This window comes from Anomaloglossus baeobatrachus, chromosome 3 (genome assembly GCF_048569485.1).
Source record: "Anomaloglossus baeobatrachus isolate aAnoBae1 chromosome 3, aAnoBae1.hap1, whole genome shotgun sequence".
In the NCBI taxonomy this organism is placed as follows: domain Eukaryota; kingdom Metazoa; phylum Chordata; class Amphibia; order Anura; family Aromobatidae; genus Anomaloglossus; species Anomaloglossus baeobatrachus.
Genome location: NC_134355.1, coordinates 374,637,525 through 374,660,610, shown reverse-complemented (window position 1 = coordinate 374,660,610; position 23,086 = coordinate 374,637,525). Strand labels below are relative to the sequence as shown.

Genomic DNA, 23,086 nt, shown 5'->3' with positions numbered 1-23,086 from the left:
TTAGAAAATACTACCAAAAGAATAAATATTTAGATTTTATTTTTGTAAAACAGTAACAGTGGAGTGACAATGTAACTAAAAATTGCATCTCTGAAAACATCATCTTGTCCCTCAAAAAACAAGCTGCCATACAGGTCCATAATTGGAAAAATAAAAAAGCTATAGTTGTCAGAATACAGTGATGCAAAAAAAAAATGCTTTTTCTATAAAATAGTTTTTATTGTGTAAAAGTGGCAAAACATAAAAAAATGTTTTTATGTACTTTTATTGCTTGTGAACACCTGATGTAGTTTTAATTTAAATTTATGCAGCATTATAGACATTTCTGAACAGTTTACAAACTTTCTAGCACCACTGTACCACCTGCACTTACCTAGACTGTCGATTGGACACATGCACCATAGATGTGAAAATAGGCATATATTTGTGATTTGGAAATGCCGAACAAAATATAATACACCCCAGTGACTCCGTTTTTAGCACTGTTGCTTTGCAATTCCACTAAGGACAGCATCTACAAAGAGTTTGTATGTTCTCCCCAGGTTTCCTCCCACACGCCTGAGACATACTGATAGGGAACTTGGATTTTGAGCCCCAATGGGGACAGTGATGATAATGTCTGTAAAGCACTGTGGAATATGATGGTGTTATATGAGCAAAGCGTGACAAATAAATAAAAAACACTGTAAATTTGTATGCCAACACATGGGCTGACCCATTAATTTGCAAGAATCAATGTTCTTTCAGCCGATATAACCATATTCAAATATATGGAAAAGATTTTCAGTTGCAAGAATCTCCAATGAATCTTTATGTGAATCTGTCTTTCAGGAGACTCAAAAACAGGAAGAAAAGCTTTTCATGCTGCTTCTTAACTTCAGCATTGTGTTGTCCTCTAAAAATTGCTACTAGTATATGAGACTGGTATAAAATGAAGATTTTGGAGTCTAAAGTGTATGGAAGAAGCTGACTGAAGCCGCACTATTCTTTTACACAACTGCCGTATAAATTGATATGAGTGAAGCTATGCTGTTTCTGCTGAAGGTATGCCAACAGAATTGCTCACTTTGTTATTCTGTAACTCCCATTCATTTTTAAAGGAATTACACAAACTGTATAACACAACTGTACGCAAATGTTTTTGTAGCCGACATCTGATAGCCAGAACCTAGAAGCAGTTATTTCGATCTTGGCAATGAAAGGCAGAGACAGGAATAACCCTTTAATATGATGCCAAGGTCTAAGCTCAAGTCCTTACATACCGGTTTGGAACAAATGGTGGGCAGTCGGTAGTCTGTGTAATAGTAGTAGCCCTCAGTGGTAGAATAATAGAGAAATACCAAGGCCCAAGATATGCAGGTACAAATGAAAAAGGTATTTAATGGTGCAGCGTAAAAAAGAAATTCTTTACAAAGAATAAGGCCAATGTTTCGGTCATCTGACCTTGTTCACAGCCTAGAATAACATAGACAAATGCCATGAATAGAACAATGAGATGGAATACTATACAATAAAAATGAAGTAAAATAAAATAAAAAGCACCAATATAACAATATTGTGACAAATGAATAAAAAAAAATATTTGTAAGATAAAGGACCGAAATGATGTTATGATTACAAGGAAAAAGTTATAGCAAATATGTATGTCATAGTGTACAAGAGATTGGAAGATAATTTAGATAAAAAGGAGTATAAAATAATAAAGATGGTGGAAAATAAAAAAAGAATAAAGTAAATTAAAATAAGAAAAATTTGAAAACTGAAAAAATAAAATGAAGAGTAAGAAAAAGGAAGAAATGAAAGAATGAATAAAAAAAGCACATGTGCTGAACTGAGCAGAACTAATGGCCTGCTCTGTACAGCACAGGCGATCAGAAGATCCCCTAAGAAGTACCATATGGGGAGTATTAGAAACAATAGAAATATAAAAAAAATAAAAAAACCCACAAAAGTTCAAATCACCCCCCTTTTGCCCCAATTATAAATAAAACAATAAAAACCCCCCACATATTTGGTATTGCCGCTTTTACAATTGCTCGATCTGTAAAAATATAAAATAAATTATTCCATCAATAAAAGGTGTAATGAGTAAAGAAATCAAAATGCCAGAATTATGTTTTTTTGGTCGCTGCAACATTGCAATAAAATGCAATAACAGGCGATAAAAACATGGCATCTACCCATAAATGTTATAAGTAAAAATGCTAGCTCAAGACACAAAAAAGAGGCCATCACTGAACCCCAGATCCAAAAAATGAGAATGTTATAGCAACAAAAGCGCCATTTTTTCGCATATTTCTGAATTTTATTTCACCACTTAAATAAAAAAAAAACTATACATGTTTGGTATCTATGAACTCGTAACGACCTGAAGAAACATAATGCCAGATCAGAATAACCATATAGTGAACAAGGTAAATGAAAAAACCCCAATACAATTGTGGAATTGCATTTTTTATTTTGCAATTTCACCATACTTGGAAATTTTTTACATATTTTCCAGTAAAATATGGGGCAGAATGAATGGTGTCATTCAAAAGTACAACTCAACCCACAAATAAACCATTTAAAATGTATAGTTATTTTAACCGAAAAAACAGTTGTAATACAGTTGTGATAGGGGTTGAAAGGCATGCTAAATTCCACATATTTTGAGCTTTCAAAGGTTAAACCTATTATTCCAGCCAATCATAATAGTAAACTTTTGCCTTATTTTTCCTATCTGAAATTGTCATCCATCTTTACTTTTTTGTAAGCTTGTACACCAATAGAGGTTATACTTAAACCCTAATGAAATGTGTTATTGATACTTACTCATGTAGCATCTCCACTATGGGCTTTCCACATTTACCAATGTGGATATCATTGGGAAAAAATATTTACCACAAGATGAAGTAGCTGCATCTGAGTAAATTAAACATTGACAAATTCCCCAGGCCAGATGGTATTCATCCACGGATATTGAGGGAATTGAGCTCAGTAATTGACAGACCGCTGTAACTTATCTTCTTAGACTCTCTTGTAACAGGGTTGGTGCCTCAGCATAACAGAATGGCTGAAGTGGTACCAATATTTAAGAAAGGTAAGAGGGTGGATCCAAGTAACTACCATCCGGTAAGACTGACATCAGTGATGAGCAAAGTTTTTGAGGGCATTTTAAGAGATGACAAAATATATTTGAAAGAACTATGTTTCATGGTGGGTTATTCTTCTCAAGAATGACTGTACCCTATTGTGTAGATTGTGGTTATAAGGGTTTATAGTGACATGGTCAGTAACAATACTGTTTAGGTTGTGTCAATGATGTTTAACATTGCTTTTCAATACATTAGAATTTTGCAAAAACAAGATCCAATGATTATACTGATGTTTCTGTTTGTTGGAAATGCTGTATGCGATATTTCTTTACATGTACTAGGCTTCCAGACATATGTCTTAAGGGTACTTCTCACATAGCGAGATCGCTAGCGAGATCGCTGCTGAGTCACAGGTTTTGACTGCGATCTCGCTTTGTGTGACACTAAGCAGCAACCTGGCCCCTGCTGTGAAATCGCTGATCATTACACACTGTTCTGGTTCATTTTTTGGTCGTCAGGCTCCCGCAGGGCAGGACACATCGCTGTGTTTGACGCTGTGTGACAGGGTCCCAATGACCGCCGAGATCGTTATACAGGTTGCTACTGCGACCTCTATCGTTACTGCGTCGTTGGTAAGGTCTGACTGAGTGACATCTCACCAGCAGCCTCCCAGCGACTTACTAGCGATCCTGACCAGGACGTATCATGGTCGGAATCGGTGGTACGTCGTTTAGTGTGACGGTACCCTTATACCCATATAGCAGGGGACCCTACCTTCTTCTTTTATCACAAATCTTAGTCTTGAATAGAGATGAGCGAACTTGAGCTTCAGTGTTCGGTGTTTGTACTGAAGACAGACTTTACCAAAAAAAACATAGTTCGAGTTGGGAGTTTGGGTGCTTTACGTATACTGACCACTCGTTTGAGCATTGCTGTGCTCAGGTACACTCAGTGCTCAGCCCAGGGTGAGCCAGTGTTTGATCTGCTAACTATTGGGGTAATAATAGTGTTATCAGATGTAGTGTGCACCCAAAAAAAGGAAAAACCTGCCCGCACTCTCCTAGAAGTGTTTTGGTTATGGCTAACTGCATGTGGGCAGAGACCCAAACTACCTAATTAGTGACTTCCATTGGGTTCAGATCAAGTCTGGGTCCCAAGCGGAACTTTATCTAAAGTCTGACAACCAACTGAACAGCACTTCCACAGGTCCGCTCATCTCGACTCTTGAATTAAAGACACAGAATTATTTATTTTACAACTTGATGCTGGAAGATAAATTTGATGCATCTATAGACTGTTTCGTGTAATCACACTCAGCAGCATCAAGCACTACTAAACCATACCCGGCTACCCTGTTGTGCCTCGTACGTCACTTAGTTTCGACCAATGCCGGAAGAGTTTTCACGTGATCAGTGGTGGTGCTGGGTGTCGAACACCGAACTATTTCATATTGACGGCCTATCTACTTATCAAGGCTAGTCCTGGAAAACCTTTTTAATAAAAATATTGTTACAAAAATGGAACACAAACACATTTTACTTTACATTTTCCTCCTTTATTAAGAAAACAATCTAGTATGAAAATGATATCAAATTAGGCCTCATGTCATTTTAAACATTTGTTGACTAAATGAACAAGGAAAAAGGTAGAGCTCTAAGGCTCTGTGCACACGTTGCATTTTTGTCACGTTCTCTGTTCACAGTTTTGTCACAGACCCTGAAGAGTTTCCGGATGCCAGCTTATTTTTGACTTGCAGACTTGAGCAGATTTCAATTTGCAGTATATCAATTCTTTCAGCGTTTTTGCTGCAGATTTCAGCCATACTAATCAATGGGGAAATATCTGCACCAAATATGCATGTAAATAACGTGGCAAAAACGAAACGCATGAATTTTACACTGCATTTTTTTCCTGCCAAGAGATGCAGAAATTTCTTCACAAAATACTTAAAATGCATATACCCTTAAAATCACAAGGTAGAAAATAAACTGTGTCTGTCCATAAATGGGGTAAGTGGACTAGTCTTGAACTGCCTAAATTGTGCCCCAACCTTCTCGGTGTCTGCCTGCATTTTGTCCTGTCCATCGCATTAAATCATTAGCTAAAGTTAAGTGGGACCTATCTGTAAATGAAGACAACTACAGGTGAGAAATACATTAATATCCCTATTATCTCAGTTAGGACCAAGGCTGACTTTCTTGAGCATTTTTTATAAATAGCTTGCAGCTTTTCAAGCTCATTCAGATGCACTTTATAAATCCAGCATAGTGATAATTTATTAGTTATTTATAAATTACATGAGCAGTTGCTCCACCGTTTTCTAATCAACTTAACTACCGTATATGCCGGCGTATAAGACGACTGGGCGTATAAGACGACCCCCAACTTCTGCCCTAAAAATATAGAATTTGGGATATACTCACTGTATAAGACTACCCCGCTCCCAAATGAAAAAAAGTCTGCTTTGATTGCAACATGTTAATTTGAATTCCGCGAGAGCCGTACAATATGTTTTTAAAGGGCCATTGACAGATCAATCGCTCCAATGTTCACTTAGTACAGCAAGGAATGCTCCTCCCTGCTGTATAAAGCCACAACTGGACTGAAACAATGGTACTACACTCTGCTACAAACAGACACACACAACTCTGCTACAAACAGACAAACACACACAACTCTGCTACATGCAGACAAACACACACAACTCTGCTACATACAGACAAACACACACAACTCTGCTACATACAGACAAACACATACAACTCTGCTACATACAGACAAACACACACAACTCTGCTACAAACAGACAAACACACACAACTCTGCTACATGCAGACAAACACACACAACTCTGCTACATACAGACAAACACATACAACTCTGCTACATACAGACAAACACATACAACTCTGCTACATACAGACAAACACATACAACTCTGCTACATACAGACAAACACGTACAACTCTGCTACATACAGACAAACACATACAACTCTGCTACATACAGACAAACACGTACAACTCTGCTACATACAGACAAACACATACAACTCTGCTACATACAGACAAACACATACAACTCTGCTACATACAGACAAATACACACAACTCTGCTACATACAGACAAACACATACAACTCTGCTACATACAGACAAACACATACAACTCTGCTACATACAGACAAACACGTACAACTCTGCTACATGCAGACAAACACGTACAACTCTGCTACATACAGACAAACACATACAACTCTGCTACATACAGACAAACACATACAACTCTGCTACATACAGACAAACACATACAACTCTGCTACATACAGACAAACACATACAACTCTGCTACATACAGACAAACACATACAACTCTGCTACATACAGACAAACACATACAACTCTGCTACATACAGACAAACACATACAACTCTGCTACATACAGACAAACACGTACAACTCTGCTACATGCAGACAAACACGTACAACTCTGCTACATACAGACAAACACATACAACTCTGCTACATACAGACAAACACATACAACTCTGCTACATACAGACAAACACATACAACTCTGCTACATACAGACAAACACGTACAACTCTGCTACATACAGACAAACACGTACAACTCTGCTACATACAGACAAACACATACAACTCTGCTACATACAGACAAATACACACAACTCTGCTGCTCTGTGGGGCCTGCACCCGCGGCTCGGCGGGTACAGCACCCGCGGCATCGGCGGGGGGGGGGGGGATTGTCAGGGCATACATCTGGGGGGTTAGAAGCAGCTCACTGGGGCCCATAATGGGCACAAGTTCCCCTGTGTTAGATATCTCCCCCATAGTGCTGCCCATGGCCCCTATAGATCGCACAAGTCCCCCTGTGTCAGATATCTCCCCCATAGTGCTGCCCATGGCCCCTATAGATCGCACAAGTCCCCCTGTGTCAGATATCTCCCCCATAGTGCTGCCCATGGCCCCTATAGATCGCACAAGTCCCCCTGTGTCAGATATGGCCCCTAGGCTGCTGCCCAAAGTAAAATAAAACCCTCTTTCCTTATCTCCTGTCTGGCTCCGTGCTTCTGTTCTTCCACTTCCTGGTTGTCAGTGCGGTCATGTGATCGGCACAGCAGGCTGAGATCTCTGCCTGATTACAGTGGAAGCAGGGACACAGGGAGAAACGCTGCAGGGGTAAGTAAAGCTTTTTTATTTTAGAATGAGCAGCAGCCTGGGGGCCAAATCTAACACATGGGGGACATGTGCGATCACACTGGGACGCAGGCTCATAGAATATGCACCGCTGCCCCAGCCCCTCACTGCGTGCGATTTCAGCACCATTGGAGATGGACAGCGGCTGTGCATATTATATGAGCGGGTGCAGGAGATCAAAGGATGCAGGCCGCAGCGTTCCCCTGTGCTCCAGAGCTGCTTCCACCAACTCCCCTGGACGCTGCAGTGTACATACACACCCCCCCCCCTATATCCGGCGTATAAGACGACCCCCCACTGTAGCCATTATTTTAAGGGGGTAAAAAGTCGTCTTATACGCCAGTATATACGGTAATTTAGAGATCTTTAATTTGCACTATAGATTATGATCTGATAATCAGGGAATATTAAAAGGCCAACACCACCCATTTATCTTTCATCAGAATTAGAAAATGTGTTGAAATAACCGTCAAATGTAAATAAATCTACAACTTATGTTTCCTGAGTTGCAACATAGATTATCTCCAGAAAACGTTCCTGTTGTCACTAATGATGTACCTTGGATTACCGGGTAACAGTGCTCGATGGGCTACTGCAATGTTAAATGTTTTAATTGCTTGTTGTGTATTTCAAGAATGCTAAAATTATATAAATGATTTCAACAAATGACCTCATGTAAAATGTAATTTTGGCAATGCATTACAATGAGCTACAGGAACAAAATGTTTACTATGGATTATGCCTTAAAGTGCAAAATGAAAAATCATTAGAAAGACTCTATTAATAGAAGGCCTAATACTACACATACATTTTCAAGAGGTTTTCCATGTGAATTTGTAAAGTCTTGAGCTTTATCTTATCTTATAGTCCGGTTAGTGGGAGTACACTGCCAAACATTCACAAGGATTACCGTACGTTCCAATGCATCTTGTGATTAATCATTTATTCAAATCAAAGGTAAATTAACACTATACTGAGAGCAGATGATGCTCTCTAATCATAAAAATTATCTTGGTGCCATAAATGCCATACTCTGACATGTATGCGCCTTCAGGTTTTCCAGTTCAGCACCTACTGGAGTTAAAATAAGAAATCCAACTAAATTGTTATGAGGCATATAAAGCTTTGAAAATGTTAAGGAAAGTTCTATATCTTGACGGTTCTATTACTTGGTCAGATTAAATGAGAAAAATACTCTGCAGCTTAGACCATTGTCTAAGTTCTGATTTTACAGCGTGATGTGTCATCCTCCAGATCATTATGGGGAGATCAGGTATGCACACCAGTGACTATGTAAGGGGAATACATGGAATAGCAGAAACTGCTGTGTGAATACTGACTTGAAAAATCCAATAGCTATATGAAGAGTGAAAATGTGAAAACTGGAATCTGCAATACTGCCATGAACATATGAATCAAGAGAAATTTAGCTACTGAATTGATCAATGCAATAGAGCCCCAACACTACGCCAAAGTATTTCTCTACGTTGGGGTCCCTAGCTTGTGTGTGTCCTCTCATGCAGTTAAAAAACTTACCGTGTATGGGAAGCTGAGACCCAAGCTATTTATGCGTATTATATGGATTGGCAATAGGTGTGGTGGGGAGGGTTCACAAACGAAAAACTACTGACAATAACGAATAACGTTTGGAACACCATTCTAAGTCTGAACTGGGTGCAAAAAACCTAAAAAAACATCACTATGGGGAGATAAGGTATGCACACCAGTGACTATGTAAGGGGAATACATGGAATAGCAGAAACTGCTGTGTGAATACTGACTTGAAAAATCCAATAGCTATATGAAGAGTGAAAATGTGAAAAATGGAATCTGCAATACTGCCATGAACATATGAATCAAGAGAAATTTAGCTACTGAATTGATCAATGCAATAGAGCCCCAACACTACGCCAAAGTATTTCTCTACGTTGGGGTCCCTAGCTTGTGTGTGTCCTCTCATGCAGTTAAAAAAAACTTACCGTGTATGGGAAGCTGAGACCCAAGCTATTTATGCGTATTATATGGATTGGCAATAGGTGTGGTGGGGAGGGTTCACAAACGAAAAACTACTGACAATAACGAATAACGTTTGGAACACCATTCTAAGTCTGAACTGGGTGCAAAAAACCTAAAAAAACATCACTATGGGGAGATAAGGTATGCACACCAGTGACTATGTAAGGGGAATACATGGAATAGCAGAAACTGCTGTGTGAATACTGACTTGAAAAATCCAATAGCTATATGAAGAGTGAAAATGTGAAAAATGGAATCTGCAATACTGCCATGTATTCCCCTTACATAGTCACTGGTGTGCATACCTTATCTCCCCATAGTGATGTTTTTTTAGGTTTTTTGCACCCAGTTCAGACTTAGAATGGTGTTCCAAACGTTATTCGTTATTGTCAGTAGTTTTTCGTTTGTGAACCCTCCCCACCACACCTATTGCCAATCCATATAATACGCATAAATAGCTTGGGTCTCAGCTTCCCATACACGGTAAGTTTTTTTTAACTGCATGAGAGGACACACACAAGCTAGGGACCCCAACGTAGAGAAATACTTTGGCGTAGTGTTGGGGCTCTATTGCATTGATCAATTCAGTAGCTAAATTTCTCTTGATTCATATGTTCATGGCAGTATTGCAGATTCCATTTTTCACATTTTCACTCTTCATATAGCTATTGGATTTTTCAAGTCAGTATTCACACAGCAGTTTCTGCTATTCCATGTATTCCCCTTACATAGTCACTGGTGTGCATACCTTATCTCCCCATAGTGATGTTTTTTTAGCTTTTTTGCACCCAGTTCAGACTTAGAATGGTGTTCCAAACGTTATTCGTTATTGTCAGTAGTTTTTCGTTTGTGAACCCTCCCCACCACACCTATTGCCAATCCATATAATACGCATAAATAGCTTGGGTCTCAGCTTCCCATACACGGTAAGTTTTTTTAACTGCATGAGAGGACACACACAAGCTAGGGACCCCAACGTAGAGAAATACTTTGGCGTAGTGTTGGGGCTCTATTGCATTGATCAATTCAGTAGCTAAATTTCTCTTGATTCATATGTTCATGGCAGTATTGCAGATTCCATTTTTCACATTTTCACTCTTCATATAGCTATTGGATTTTTCAAGTCAGTATTCACACAGCAGTTTCTGCTATTCCATGTATTCCCCTTACATAGTCACTGGTGTGCATACCTTATCTCCCCATAGTGATGTTTTTTTAGGTTTTTTGCACCCAGTTCAGACTTAGAATGGTGTTCCAAACGTTATTCGTTATTGTCAGTAGTTTTTCGTTTGTGAACCCTCCCCACCACACCTATTGCCAATCCACATAATACGCATAAATAGCTTGGGTCTCAGCTTCCCATACACGGTAAGTTTTTTTAACTGCATGAGAGGACACACACAAGCTAGGGACCCCAACGTAGAGAAATACTTTGGCGTAGTGTTGGGGCTCTATTGCATTGATCAATTCAGTAGCTAAATTTCTCTTGATTCATATGTTCATGGCAGTATTGCAGATTCCATTTTTCACATTTTCACTCTTCATATAGCTATTGGATTTTTCAAGTCAGTATTCACACAGCAGTTTCTGCTATTCCATGTATTCCCCTTACATAGTCACTGGTGTGCATACCTTATCTCCCCATAGTGATGTTTTTTTAGGTTTTTTGCACCCAGTTCAGACTTAGAATGGTGTTCCAAACGTTATTCGTTATTGTCAGTAGTTTTTCGTTTGTGAACCCTCCCCACCACACCTATTGCCAATCCATATAATACGCATAAATAGCTTGGGTCTCAGCTTCCCATACACGGTAAGTTTTTTTAACTGCATGAGAGGACACACACAAGCTAGGGACCCCAACGTAGAGAAATACTTTGGCGTAGTGTTGGGGCTCTATTGCATTGATCAATTCAGTAGCTAAATTTCTCTTGATTCATATGTTCATGGCAGTATTGCAGATTCCATTTTTCACATTTTCACTCTTCATATAGCTATTGGATTTTTCAAGTCAGTATTCACACAGCAGTTTCTGCTATTCCATGTATTCCCCTTACATAGTCACTGGTGTGCATACCTTATCTCCCCATAGTGATGTTTTTTTTAGGTTTTTTGCACCCAGTTCAGACTTAGAATGGTGTTCCAAACGTTATTCGTTATTATCCTCCAGATCATGTCTTGAGTCTCTATTGTGCATATATCAATGAATCTGAACATATGCGACAATGAAAACGAGTGCATAGTTAATGTATGCTTTTCAATCAAAGGACTATTCTTAGATCTTTTTTTCTAGAAGACAACATCCCCAGTATGTCATCTAATGTGAAGTTATGGCACACCAGTTATATTTCTGTACTCTATGAGATCACAACTGCACCAAATTATTAAAATTGACTATTGGGCATAATGTTTAAAATGCTTGTTAGGTATGTTTCATATATTTCTCATTCTGAGACCATCCTATGTTGGAATAACATTAACTAGCACAAGTATATCGTGTACAGCACATTTTATGACTGTTCACTCTGCTTCTCTAGATTTTTCCAAACTCGAAGGCTGAGGTAGGCTTAAAAGCATCTAAACATAGCTTTGTCATTCCCTAAACATAATAGTTTTCTTCACATGAGAAATCAAAGATTTTCATTCACTCACAACCAAATAACTGACCTGTGCAGTTTCTACCATTAGAAATGGAAGTAAATGTATAATGTAAAAGTATGCAAACACCATGAACTTTTGCCCATTTTTCACGTTACTTCCACAAAAATGTATTTTATTGGGATTTTGTGTGATATACAAACAAAAAGTAGCAAGTGTGTTACGTGAGGTGGGCTCACGCGGTGGCAGTGGATCCTCTAAGCCCTCTAGTCCAGGTGGACACGCGGACGCCGCTGCAGCAGTCAGATGAGGCTTACGGAACACGAACACGTAGGATGCAAAAATAACAGTTTAATAAAATCCAGGGATTAACAGACAGATAAAGGACATGGGCAGAGTTACAGAACATAATGGACGAGCATAACGTGAATAGCATGGGAAGAAGGCAGTGTAACCAAAGACCTGTGACAGATGGCGAAGTAGCAGAAAACCACAGAAGCATAGCAGGAATACAGACCAATATAAATAGGTGGCAGAGTTACTGGCGAGTCGAGACAGGTAACAAGATTACTTGAGACCGCTAGCAGATAGGTTACAGGATGACTGGAGACCGCAGACAGATAGATAGAAGAGATACTGACTGCAGACAGAAGGTAGATGACTTTCATGAGTTACACGGAAGTCTGGCATCCTGGGAAGCTACACTAAACAGAAGGTGGATCCAAGACAGAAGGTCCAAAGACCCAAGGCAGGACACAGACAGGACTCCGAAGTTCAATTGAAGCCAAGATGCAGCATAACAAGCCAACTCTGGCTCAGTCCCTCAGAACTGACTCAAACAAGGAAAGTTTTCATCAATACCAGTGCACAGGTTTGAGTTCATGAAGCCCTTAAATAGGCCAAGACAGTTCATCAAATTGAAACATGGCAGGCTACTTTCAAAGCCTGACATGGAGCGAAGCCCAAACCAGGGACAGGAGTGTAACGACGTGTTTGTGTAATGTTAAATACATGATACATGGTTTTCTACATATTTTAAAAATATATACAATTGCATACAAACGTTACCTAATTAGTAAAATGAGTCCTCCTGTGTGTGATTTATTCTCAGTATAACCACAGATTTTCTGTGAAGGCCTCAGAGGTTTGTTTGAGAACACTAGGAATTAGACAGCATTATGAAAACCAAAGAACATACCAGATAGGTCTCTCAGGTAAAGTTGTGGAGGAGAGTAAGGAAAGGTTAGGTTATAAAAAAAGCCCAAACTTTGAACATCTCACAAAGCATTCTTCAATCCGGCATCTAAAAATGGAAGGAGTGTGGCAAAACTACAAACCTACCAAGACATGGCTGTCCACTTAAACTGGGATCCCAAGCAAGAAGAGCACTAATTAGAAAAGCAGTCAAGAGACCCATGATAACTTTGGAGGGGCTGTAGAGATCCACAACTCAGGTGGGAGAATTTGTCCATAGGACAACTGTTAGTCATATACAGTACTTCACATATCTGGCCATAGTGGTAGAACATCAAGAAGAAAGTCATTTTTGAAAGCCATCCATAAGAAGTCCTGTTTGCAGTTTGCAAAAAGCAATATAGGTGACACAGCATGTAGAAGAAGATGCTCTGGTGAGATGAGTACAAAGTTGAACTTTTTGTGCTAAATAAAAAATGCTATGTGTGGTGTAAAACTATTGATTGCTCTCAGTGAGAGAAACAAAATTAAAATTTTGTAGTTGTGATACCTTTTAATGGCTAACTAAAATAAAATATATGATGATGTTATTTAAAAAAATAATTAAAAAAAATGCGTGGGCTCCCGCCGTATTTTAATCGCCAGTCAGGTAAAGCCAGGTAGCTGAAGGCTGAGATCCTCAGTGTGGTAAGGCCCAAGCGTTCTGGGCCCCCCACGCTAAAAACTGCAGCCCGTAGCCACCCCTGGAAATGACGCATTGTATCTTAGCGCCATTTCCAGGTGCTTTACCCGGCTCGACTGGCGGCCCTGATGCCAGTGGCATGCTAGGTAATAAAGGGGTTGATACCAGCTTTGTATTCTCAGCTGGTACTAAGCCCGAAATTCATGGTGTCATGCCAAATTAGACATGCCCACTATGAATTTCTAGTAAACAGTAAAAAAAACAACACAGAATTTTTTTTTATTAGAAATAAAACAAAATAAAATTTAGAGACTCCATCTGTATTATAAAAAATCCTTAGTCCAATGTAGTCCATAGGGAGAGCAATGTCAGCTCTACTTCATCGCTCTGTACAGACAAGCATCTCTACAGAGCGAGAAGCACGCTGATATGAAGCATGTTGATATGATGCTGGTGCTTGATACTGTGACAGTCAAAGTTGAATTGAGTCCATGGCTAAGCCATGGACTCGGGTGAACCCTGACGTCACTGTGAACACGGTCGAAAAAAGATGAAGACTGCCAAGTGATGAGCAGTGCAGTGAATACCGCTGAAAGTTAATGATTGACCTAGAAACAGAAGCGGCCGGGAGACAGCGGATCTGCAGGACGCCTCGCGGGACCAGTAAGTATAATGACAATGTTTATTATTAACTATATTCTTTACTTTACAGCCCCCCTGCCCCATCCCATAACTGTAAAGTCCAAGCTTAGGGTTCAGACGCAAGTTCACATTATCTCCAGCCCCAAAGTTCGGGCGAGTCTCCCAATCCGGAGCATCAGGGGGTTCACCCATCACTACTGGTGATGTGTTCAATACTTATTTCACTCGTATATATCTATAGATAGAGATACAACCCCAGTTCTAAAAAAGTGAAAGCACTGCATGCAAATGTAAGGAAATCAAGAATGCAATGATTTAGAAAACTTTTATAGCCATATTTTATTCAGAAAAGAACACAAATCTGAAGTTAGACATTTTTCCATTTTTTTCAATAAATTAACTAATTTACAAAATAATAGGTGTAAAAAAAAAGGTGTGTCAAGTTCAACAAATTGCTAGAAAAACAAGTGGTACTAATGAAAAACAACAGGAGGGTCAATTTTCATTGAAGCCACATGATTAGGCATAAAATGAGCATGTTAGAGAGGCAGAGTCTTTATGAAGCAAAGATGGTCAGAGGTTGACCAATCTGTGAGCAATTGCGTCTAGAAATTGTGGGGGAATTTCAACAAAATTGTTGGAACTGGACTTTTCAGACAGCACTTGAAATAACGAGGACCAATAGAGCTGGATATGCAGGACAGCAGGTGAATCTGCAGAGCTGGAAGTAGTAGATGTAACAAAGCCAAATGTGCAGCACAGTAACAGCAAATAACTTAAACAATCTGGTACCTTGTTGCAGGAATGCAGTAATACAAAGAAACAGCATAGTTGTGAGTGTGGACAGCAATAAGAAAAGCTGAGATGAGTTAGTTATCAGGCATCTTGATTAAGCAGAGTTAAAGGGAACCTGTCAGGTCCAATATGCACCCAGAACCACGAGCAGTTCTGGGTGCATATTGCTAATCCCTGCCTAACCGTCCTTGTATACACTAGCATACATAAAGGGATCTTTATAAAAAGTATTTCTAAAGATCTTTTATTGTATGATAATGATTGTGGGGACTAATCCCCTGGGCATTAGTTCCCCTGGCTAGTTGGCTCCATTAGCATGATAGTACACCCCTGTGATATAGAATGACATGGCACTTCTATTTTAAGGAATGGGTGCTCTGGTAGGGTCCAAATCCGTATCCAAAATTAACATAGACCAGGCACTCCAAAATGGATACAAAAAGGAAAACTTTATACAAAACATAGTACAGTTCAAATATTGCAAGACGTTTCAGTCAACGAAGTGACCTTCGTCAGTGGAACTAGCTATGTGTAGAGAAATAGATGATCTGTGCAAAGGAGAAAAAGAGAAAATTCTAAATTATTAGTAGAGAATTCAGGGGAACTAACACCCAGGGGACTAGTCCCCATGCTCATTAGCATACAATGAAAGAGCTTTAGAAATACCTTTTCTAAAGATCCCCTTATCTATGCTAGTGTATACAGGGACAGCTACGCAGGGATTAGGAATATGCATCCAAAACTGATCGGGGTTCTGGGTGAATATTGATTGGACCTCCAGGTTCCCTTTAAGAGCAAGCCATGAAAGGTCTTAGATAACGACAACATAGGTACATCACAGGTTAATGAAGTAACCTGATATGTACTAGCACATAGGGAGCCAACTATAGGGAAAGATAAAATGATGAGTATCACAAACTATGGTGGCAACTATGATTTAATGGAAAGTGTAATACCTCATAGTGATAAACAGGCAAGTATATGGAAATGCCAGTCTGAAGGAGGCACTAGTGGTAATTTTATCCATAGTCAGGTGTAGCAATGTTTAGTCTTAAATGTATCAAAGTGTTTATAAATTTGTTTTGAAAAGTTGCACAAAAATTCTACAACTTTTTGGCATTTTAGTGCCAGTTTCCAGCAGCTCCGCCAAATGGAGTAGAGTTAGGATGGAACAAGGCCTGGTTACACCTGTCCATGAAATTCATAAACATATGCCAAAAATATTACTTCAATCCAGGACTGGGCTAAAATTTCTGGCGAGGTGCATGGAGGCACACACCGCTCCGAAGATGCGCTGAATTCATTAAGAATCATTTGGTGCAACCTGCTCCAAAACGCCACATCATTTCAACAAGTGTGTATAACAATAGGGTCGATTTTCTGGACATCAGTCTGGAGTTAGACCACCACCGAGTTATCCAGACTGATGTCTTCAGGAAATCGACCTCTGTTAATTCATTGTTACATGCATCATCGGCACATAATTACTCAACCATCAAAGCAATACCTATTGGTCAATTCCACAGGATGAAGCGGATATGTTCAACGGAGGCAAATTTTCGGCGTCAGGCAGAAGACCTAAGAGAGCGATTCCGCGATCGGGGATATAGTGGGAGGGCCATCAAGAATGGCTACAACCGTGCCATTCAAAGTACTAGAGGACAACTTTTGCTCCCATCCAAATCCAGGAGGAGTGACAATGCGGTGAGATTTATTTCAACTTATAATCAACAATGGGGGAGAATGCGGGATATTTTGTTGAAACACTGGCCCATTCTACAGGCTGAACCGGCGTTTAAGGATTGCCTTCCCGATTTTCCCTCCATGACATCTAGGAGATCTAGAAACCTCCGTGATTTGCTGGTACGCAGCCACTATGTCCCACCACCTTCAAATTTCTTCGGAGTAACCACACCTAGAAGAGGATGTACCCCCTGCGGCCACTGTGTTGCGTGTGTTAATATCAGTAGGGGGAACACTTTCTCCTCCGCCGATGGCTCACGGATTTTTCAGATCAGGGAATATATTTCATGCCATACGACTCATGTTGTTTACTATGCGACATGTGAATGTTCCCTGATCTATATCGGATTAACTACGCGTGAGCTTCGTGTTCGTACACGTGAACACGTGAGGGACATATGTGGCGCAAAGACAGTTCTGGATGTCTCAACTTTGAAAACCTTACCGAGACATTTTAGAGCTGTACAAATCCAATCCTAGATCCTTAAAAGTTCTTGGAATAGATGTGATACATGGAGGCATTAGGGGAGGGAATCTGAAAAAACGCCTAGCGCAGACCGAGACCCGTTGGATCTCGACCTTGGGTACACTCACCCCAATGGGTCTGAACGAATCCATTAGTTATGCTCCGTTCCTGTAAACCACATGTGGCTCCTAAGTGTGCCCTTCCTGAGCTTCATTCTCCTTGATTCCTGAATTTCCTATGTTCAAGTGAATTAATTATCAGGGACTCGGAGTCTGAGGCTCATGATTAAGAAATGATTCATGATCCTTTTATTCTCTTGTATAATATGTTGTTTTTAAACTTTGTTGTACATATTGTCATTTCAGTCTTTCTCATTCATTAGGTTTTTCCACATCATTCCACTTTGTGATTCATGCGGTGTTCAGGATACCCTCCAATATAGTTGTCAGGAAGTGTAAACCTGTCGGGATGGAGAATCTCCCACCATCGATACGATTTCTTGTACTCTTTTGTGCCTCTCTCTCTGCACCTTTTCCTTTTCCCTTCCCCCCCCCCCTCCCCTCCCCCTCCCCCTCCCTCCCCCCCCTTTTCCTTCTCTACCTCCTCATGGATAGGAGGTTATGGCATGATTTTTGATATATATATATAATTCTTGTAAAATGACATGTGACCCTTGTCTATTGCCTCCCCCCCTTTTTCCCCCCTTCCCCATAAAGAAAAGTTGGCACTAATTTACTCATATGTCATCTAATAATTTGTTTTAGTGACTGTTCCCCATCCTAGTACAGTGTCATGTATATTCCTGACCTTATTGTAGCAATTATATTAGTGGAATACATTTTGTATTTTCTTTTTCTACTTTCTAAATTTTATTAATAGATGTCTTTAACTGTCCTTCCTTTTGAAGTTGGCAAGGCAAATTAAGGAATACCTTTATTTATCCAAGCTATGATCCCCACAGGTGCCATTTTTCCATTTTGAGTAACTGTCACGCTTATTGGTGGTGACGCGTCCCCCCTCTGTGCTTGTTGACAGGTGGACTCGATGACGTATGTCTCCTGTGGGAATCTATTCGGATTAGGTTCTTTTTCTGAGCTTATATACAAAGAAACCTTATTGATATATGTTCCTTTCTGCATTTCCTATTCCGCCACCAGGGGGGGCGCGGTCTATGTGTGACGTCCATCGGACCTTTGGCACCGTAAGGGTGCCCTTTGGTTCAATTTGGCGTCTCGCTTCTTCTGCGTCCCTCCTGTTGCCTGGGAGCTGTGACGCCGCACTTTCCCCAGCGTGTCCTTCGCATGCGCAATAATGCGCGGCTCGGGATTACGCTGTGCGGCTGTGCTGGCATCCTTAACTCCCGTGGTATCCGGTCACGTGATATACATCACGTGACCGGGTGACGGATATTCAAAAGGACGGCGCGTTTCCCTTTACACCGCACTCACCCCTCCCGGAAGAAGCGGTGTCAACCGCGAAACGGCCGTCGGAGGTTACCTCTGGTCTGGCCTGGCTCCCCTAAACCACCATTGTACTTAGGTAAGCACTTCCTCAATTTTACCGTGTGGGTATTTAATGGTTGCCCTGTAAACATTACCTTGAGAACGTAGGTCTGCCGCTACTCTCTTGTCGGTGAGATTTCATGAATATTTTGCATGCAACTGTTTGGCTTGACAACTATGTATATACTAATATGGGGGCGTTTGATAAATTAGGCTTGATTCGCAGGATCTATTGTCCTATTATTGGGATCTATGCGATTCATTACTCTATATAACTGTACATTGATTTAGATTACCTGTGAACCAGCCTGATTTAGTCCCTAGATATACATCTCATTTCATGAATATCCTGCATGTAACTGTTTGTCTTGGCAACCATGTATATACTAGTATGGGGGTGTCTGATAAGTTAGGCTTGATTCACAGGATCTATTATTATTGGGATCTATGCGATTCAGTACTCTATATAACTGTATGTTGATTTAGATCATCTGTGAACCAGCCTGATTTAGTCCCCAGATATTGATCCCACAAAGGTTTTTTAGTACGATTTATGGGACCCAGATTTTCATTCCCTCCACTTTGCTTGCTAAATGTCCTTTGTCTAAGTTGTTGTTATTTATTGATATCTATAATAAATTTCTACTTTTGCAATATTACTCCCAGTGCTCTTGTTTTTTCGGATTACTTTTGGAGTGTGCTGTCTCGGGGCCACACTGGAGGGTTAATTCTATACCTTGTCCTGTGCTGCCCAGAATGAGACTCTAAGTTATAACCATGAGGCTCTTTGTTTGGAAAGTGTGTATAACATTATACTTAATGAATTGGGTCTTTCACAACATTATTTATGCAACGTCTTATAATTGCACAGTGCCCCTAATGTTATGAAACCTTTATTTTGTTCATCTATTTAAATTAGTTCTTCAGATTCTTTTATTATAGATGTCTTGGCATTTTGACTTAAGAAATCCTGCTACACAGTAAATATTACTATTTCAATTCCCCTTTAAAAAGAGATTAATGAGTCAGTTCACTAAAATGTTATTTTTTCAGATTGTGAAAGGCAGAGTGCCACTTATCATTGTCTCAGAGTGACTCACAAGTTTTTTTCTTCCTATTTTCTACTGCTTTCCGGTATCTCACAAGTCTTGAGAATTTTTCCTTTCTTTAGCCTTCACCTAATGACCCCTCCTCCTACATAGCATCCACTCCTTTCTTTGTTTCATATATTGTTTCATTATGCTCATTTTTTCATAATAGGTGAGATGCATATCAGTACACAATTTTTATTAACCAAACTCCATATGTAAGTTTTCGATGTGTACGATTATCAGAACCATATCACAATTGCCTCCAACCTCTGTGTTTCAACCATTATAATTTCCAGTCCATCCATTACCTGAACCTGTGGAACACTAATGGACACAAACACAAAAGGCCCCCTGTGCAAGAAAAATATATGGGCCCTTTGCAGCCCAAGAACTCATAAAAATGCAAAATTGCACCTGCTTTGGATGTAGAAATGGCTCCCCTTACCTCATGGGCCCCTGCTTGCTGGATGTGGATGTGGGCTCATTACGTCTATGGCCCTGATGCGGCTGCACAGGTTGCACCAATGATATGTCCACCCCTTCTCTAGTGTGTCCTTGGTCAATAACCAAGCTTCAGAACATTATTGTTATGCTGTCAATAGTTCCATAATATTTCATAAACAGGGACATACATAGATTGGTGCTACTTTTGCAGCCGAATGAGGGCAAAACAAGTAAGAAGCCACATCCACCTCCAGCAAGCAGCTTTTGCTACAGACACATGAACAGTGGAATTATGATGAGCTAATTGACTCTAAAAGGTACATATATTGTTCTTGAAAAAAGGCTCTCTTTTGTCTTTGTACTCCCTATTCTTGCATAGATATCACATGTTCTGTCCACTTTCACATGTGATTGTGACAATTTATTTTACACAGAATATTATAGAAATTAAAGGGGTTGTTTCCTACTTTTAAAGGGTATCTGTCAGTTGCAATATGCACCCAGAACCACAAGCAGTTCTGGGTGCATATTGCTAATCCCTGCCTAACCGTCCCTGTATCTAGTAGCATAAATAAAGAGATCTTTAGAAAAAGTATTTCTAAAGATTTTTTTATATTATGCTAATGAGTGCAGGGACTAGTCCCAAGAGCATTGTATCCCCTGACTAGTCAGCCCTCTTAGCATGTTAGCACGCCCACAGGGGTGTACTAACATGCTACTCAATGCAGCGTCACCAGCAGTGTCGCACGTACCTGTGTTTCCTGTGACCGCTCTTCTGAACGCCCGAAACTTCCGGTTATGCGCAGTAGACCTCTCTGAAGCCGTGGCTTCATATTGTGCATGACTGGAAGTGCCCGGCATTTTGAAGCGCAGTTACAGCAAACACGTACGCGCATCACTGCTAGTGATACTGAATTGAATAGCATGTTAGTACACACCTGTGGGTGTACTAACATGCTAAGAGGGCAGCTAGTCGGGGGATATAACGCCCTTGCGACTAGTCCCCGCACTCATTAGTATAAGATAAAAGATCTTTAGAAATACATTTTCTAAAGATGTGTATTCAGGGACAATTAGGCAGGGATTAGCAATATGCACCCAGAACTGCTCATGGTGTTCTGGGTGCATATTGCACCTGACAGGTTCCCTTTAAAGTTAAATTAATGAGTCCCGAGTAGTGTAAGATATAAAAACAATATACCGTACTCACCTGCTGGACCAACATCACTTCTCCACTGCTGATTGGCTTCAGCCTTCACGTTCTGTTGAACAAGAAGAGAGCTGTACAACTCCAGAAGAAAAGAAAACTGGGATGTGGTCTATCAGATGCCAGAATACACCTATATCTTTTCTAAAACATTGCCATATAGAAGCACTATATTATGACATACAAAAATTGGCTTTGTAGTGCATAGTGCATGTGCCTTCATAGAAACTCTGCAATATGCATGACAACTTGTTTCAAATGAATTGTACCAGAGATTTCAAACCCATGGCCTCCAAAGTGATTTTTTTTTTGTGGCTTGCAACTTGGGGTGTGCTGGGTTGGGTGTCAGTGGGGCAACTCTTGATTAGGCTAGAAATGTGATTTTAAACCTGCTGTCCAGGCAGCATTACGAAATAGCACAAGCGGCCGCATAGCATGTTTCGCATGGCCGCGTCTGCTGAATGAGATCATACAGAGTATCCAACTGTCTACACCATCTAAAGATGATTTGCAAACAATAGAGCTGGATGGGAGAGCTGCATGACAGAAAGAAAATGCTATGGCGGCATTATACTGTATGTAGGGAGGCTCTGGGTGCCATGATTCTGTATGTAAGAGGGCTATGATGGCCATCAATCTGTATTTAAAGGAGTTATGGGGCCATGATATTCTGTATAAATGGCGGTGGGGTGATCATTCTGTATGTAAGTGTGCTTGGGGCCATCATTCTGAATGTATGGAGGCTGTGGAGGCCCTCATAATATATTTAAGGGGGCTGTGGGGTGAGGTGATCATTCTGTATGTAAGGGACTGTGGGGCCATCATTCTTGGTTGTAATAAAGTTGTGGGACCATCAATCTGTATATACAGTCAGGGCCAGAAATATTTGGAAAGTGACACAAGTTTTGTTATTTTAGCTGTTTACAAAAACATGTTCAGAAATACAATTATCTATATATAATATGGGCTGAAAGTGCACACTCCCAGCTGCAATATGAGAGTTTTCACATCCAAATCGGAGAAAGGGTTTAGGAATCATAGCTCTGTAATGCATAGCCTCCTCTTTTTCAAGGGACCAAAAGTAATTGGACAAGGGATTCTAAGGGCTGCAATTAACTCTGAAGGCGTCTCCCTCGTTAACCTGTAATCAATGAAGTAGTTAAAAGGTCTGGGGTTGATTACAGGTGTGTGGTTTTGCATTTGGAAGCTGTTGCTGTGACCAGACAACATGCGGTCTAAGGAACTCTCAATTGAGGTGAAGCAGAACATCCTGAGGCTGAAAAAAAAGAAAAAATCCATCAGAGAGATAGCAGACATGCTTGGAGTAGCAAAATCAACAGTCGGGTACATTCTGAGAAAAAAAAGAATTGACTGGTGAGCTTGGGAACTCAAAAAGGCCTGGGCGTCCACGGA

The 23,086-nt window shown here is 40.2% G+C and overlaps 1 long non-coding RNA gene across 1 annotated transcript; it reads left to right on the top strand.

Moving 5' to 3' along the window:
• Positions 1-891: 891 nt before the first annotated feature.
• LOC142295316 (uncharacterized) lies at positions 892-18,109 on the top strand. Its single transcript, XR_012751415.1, has 3 exons — positions 892-1,044; positions 16,747-16,924; positions 17,812-18,109. It is a non-coding gene; the product is annotated as an uncharacterized LOC142295316 (long non-coding RNA).
• The last annotated feature ends 4,977 nt before the right edge of the window (positions 18,110-23,086 follow it).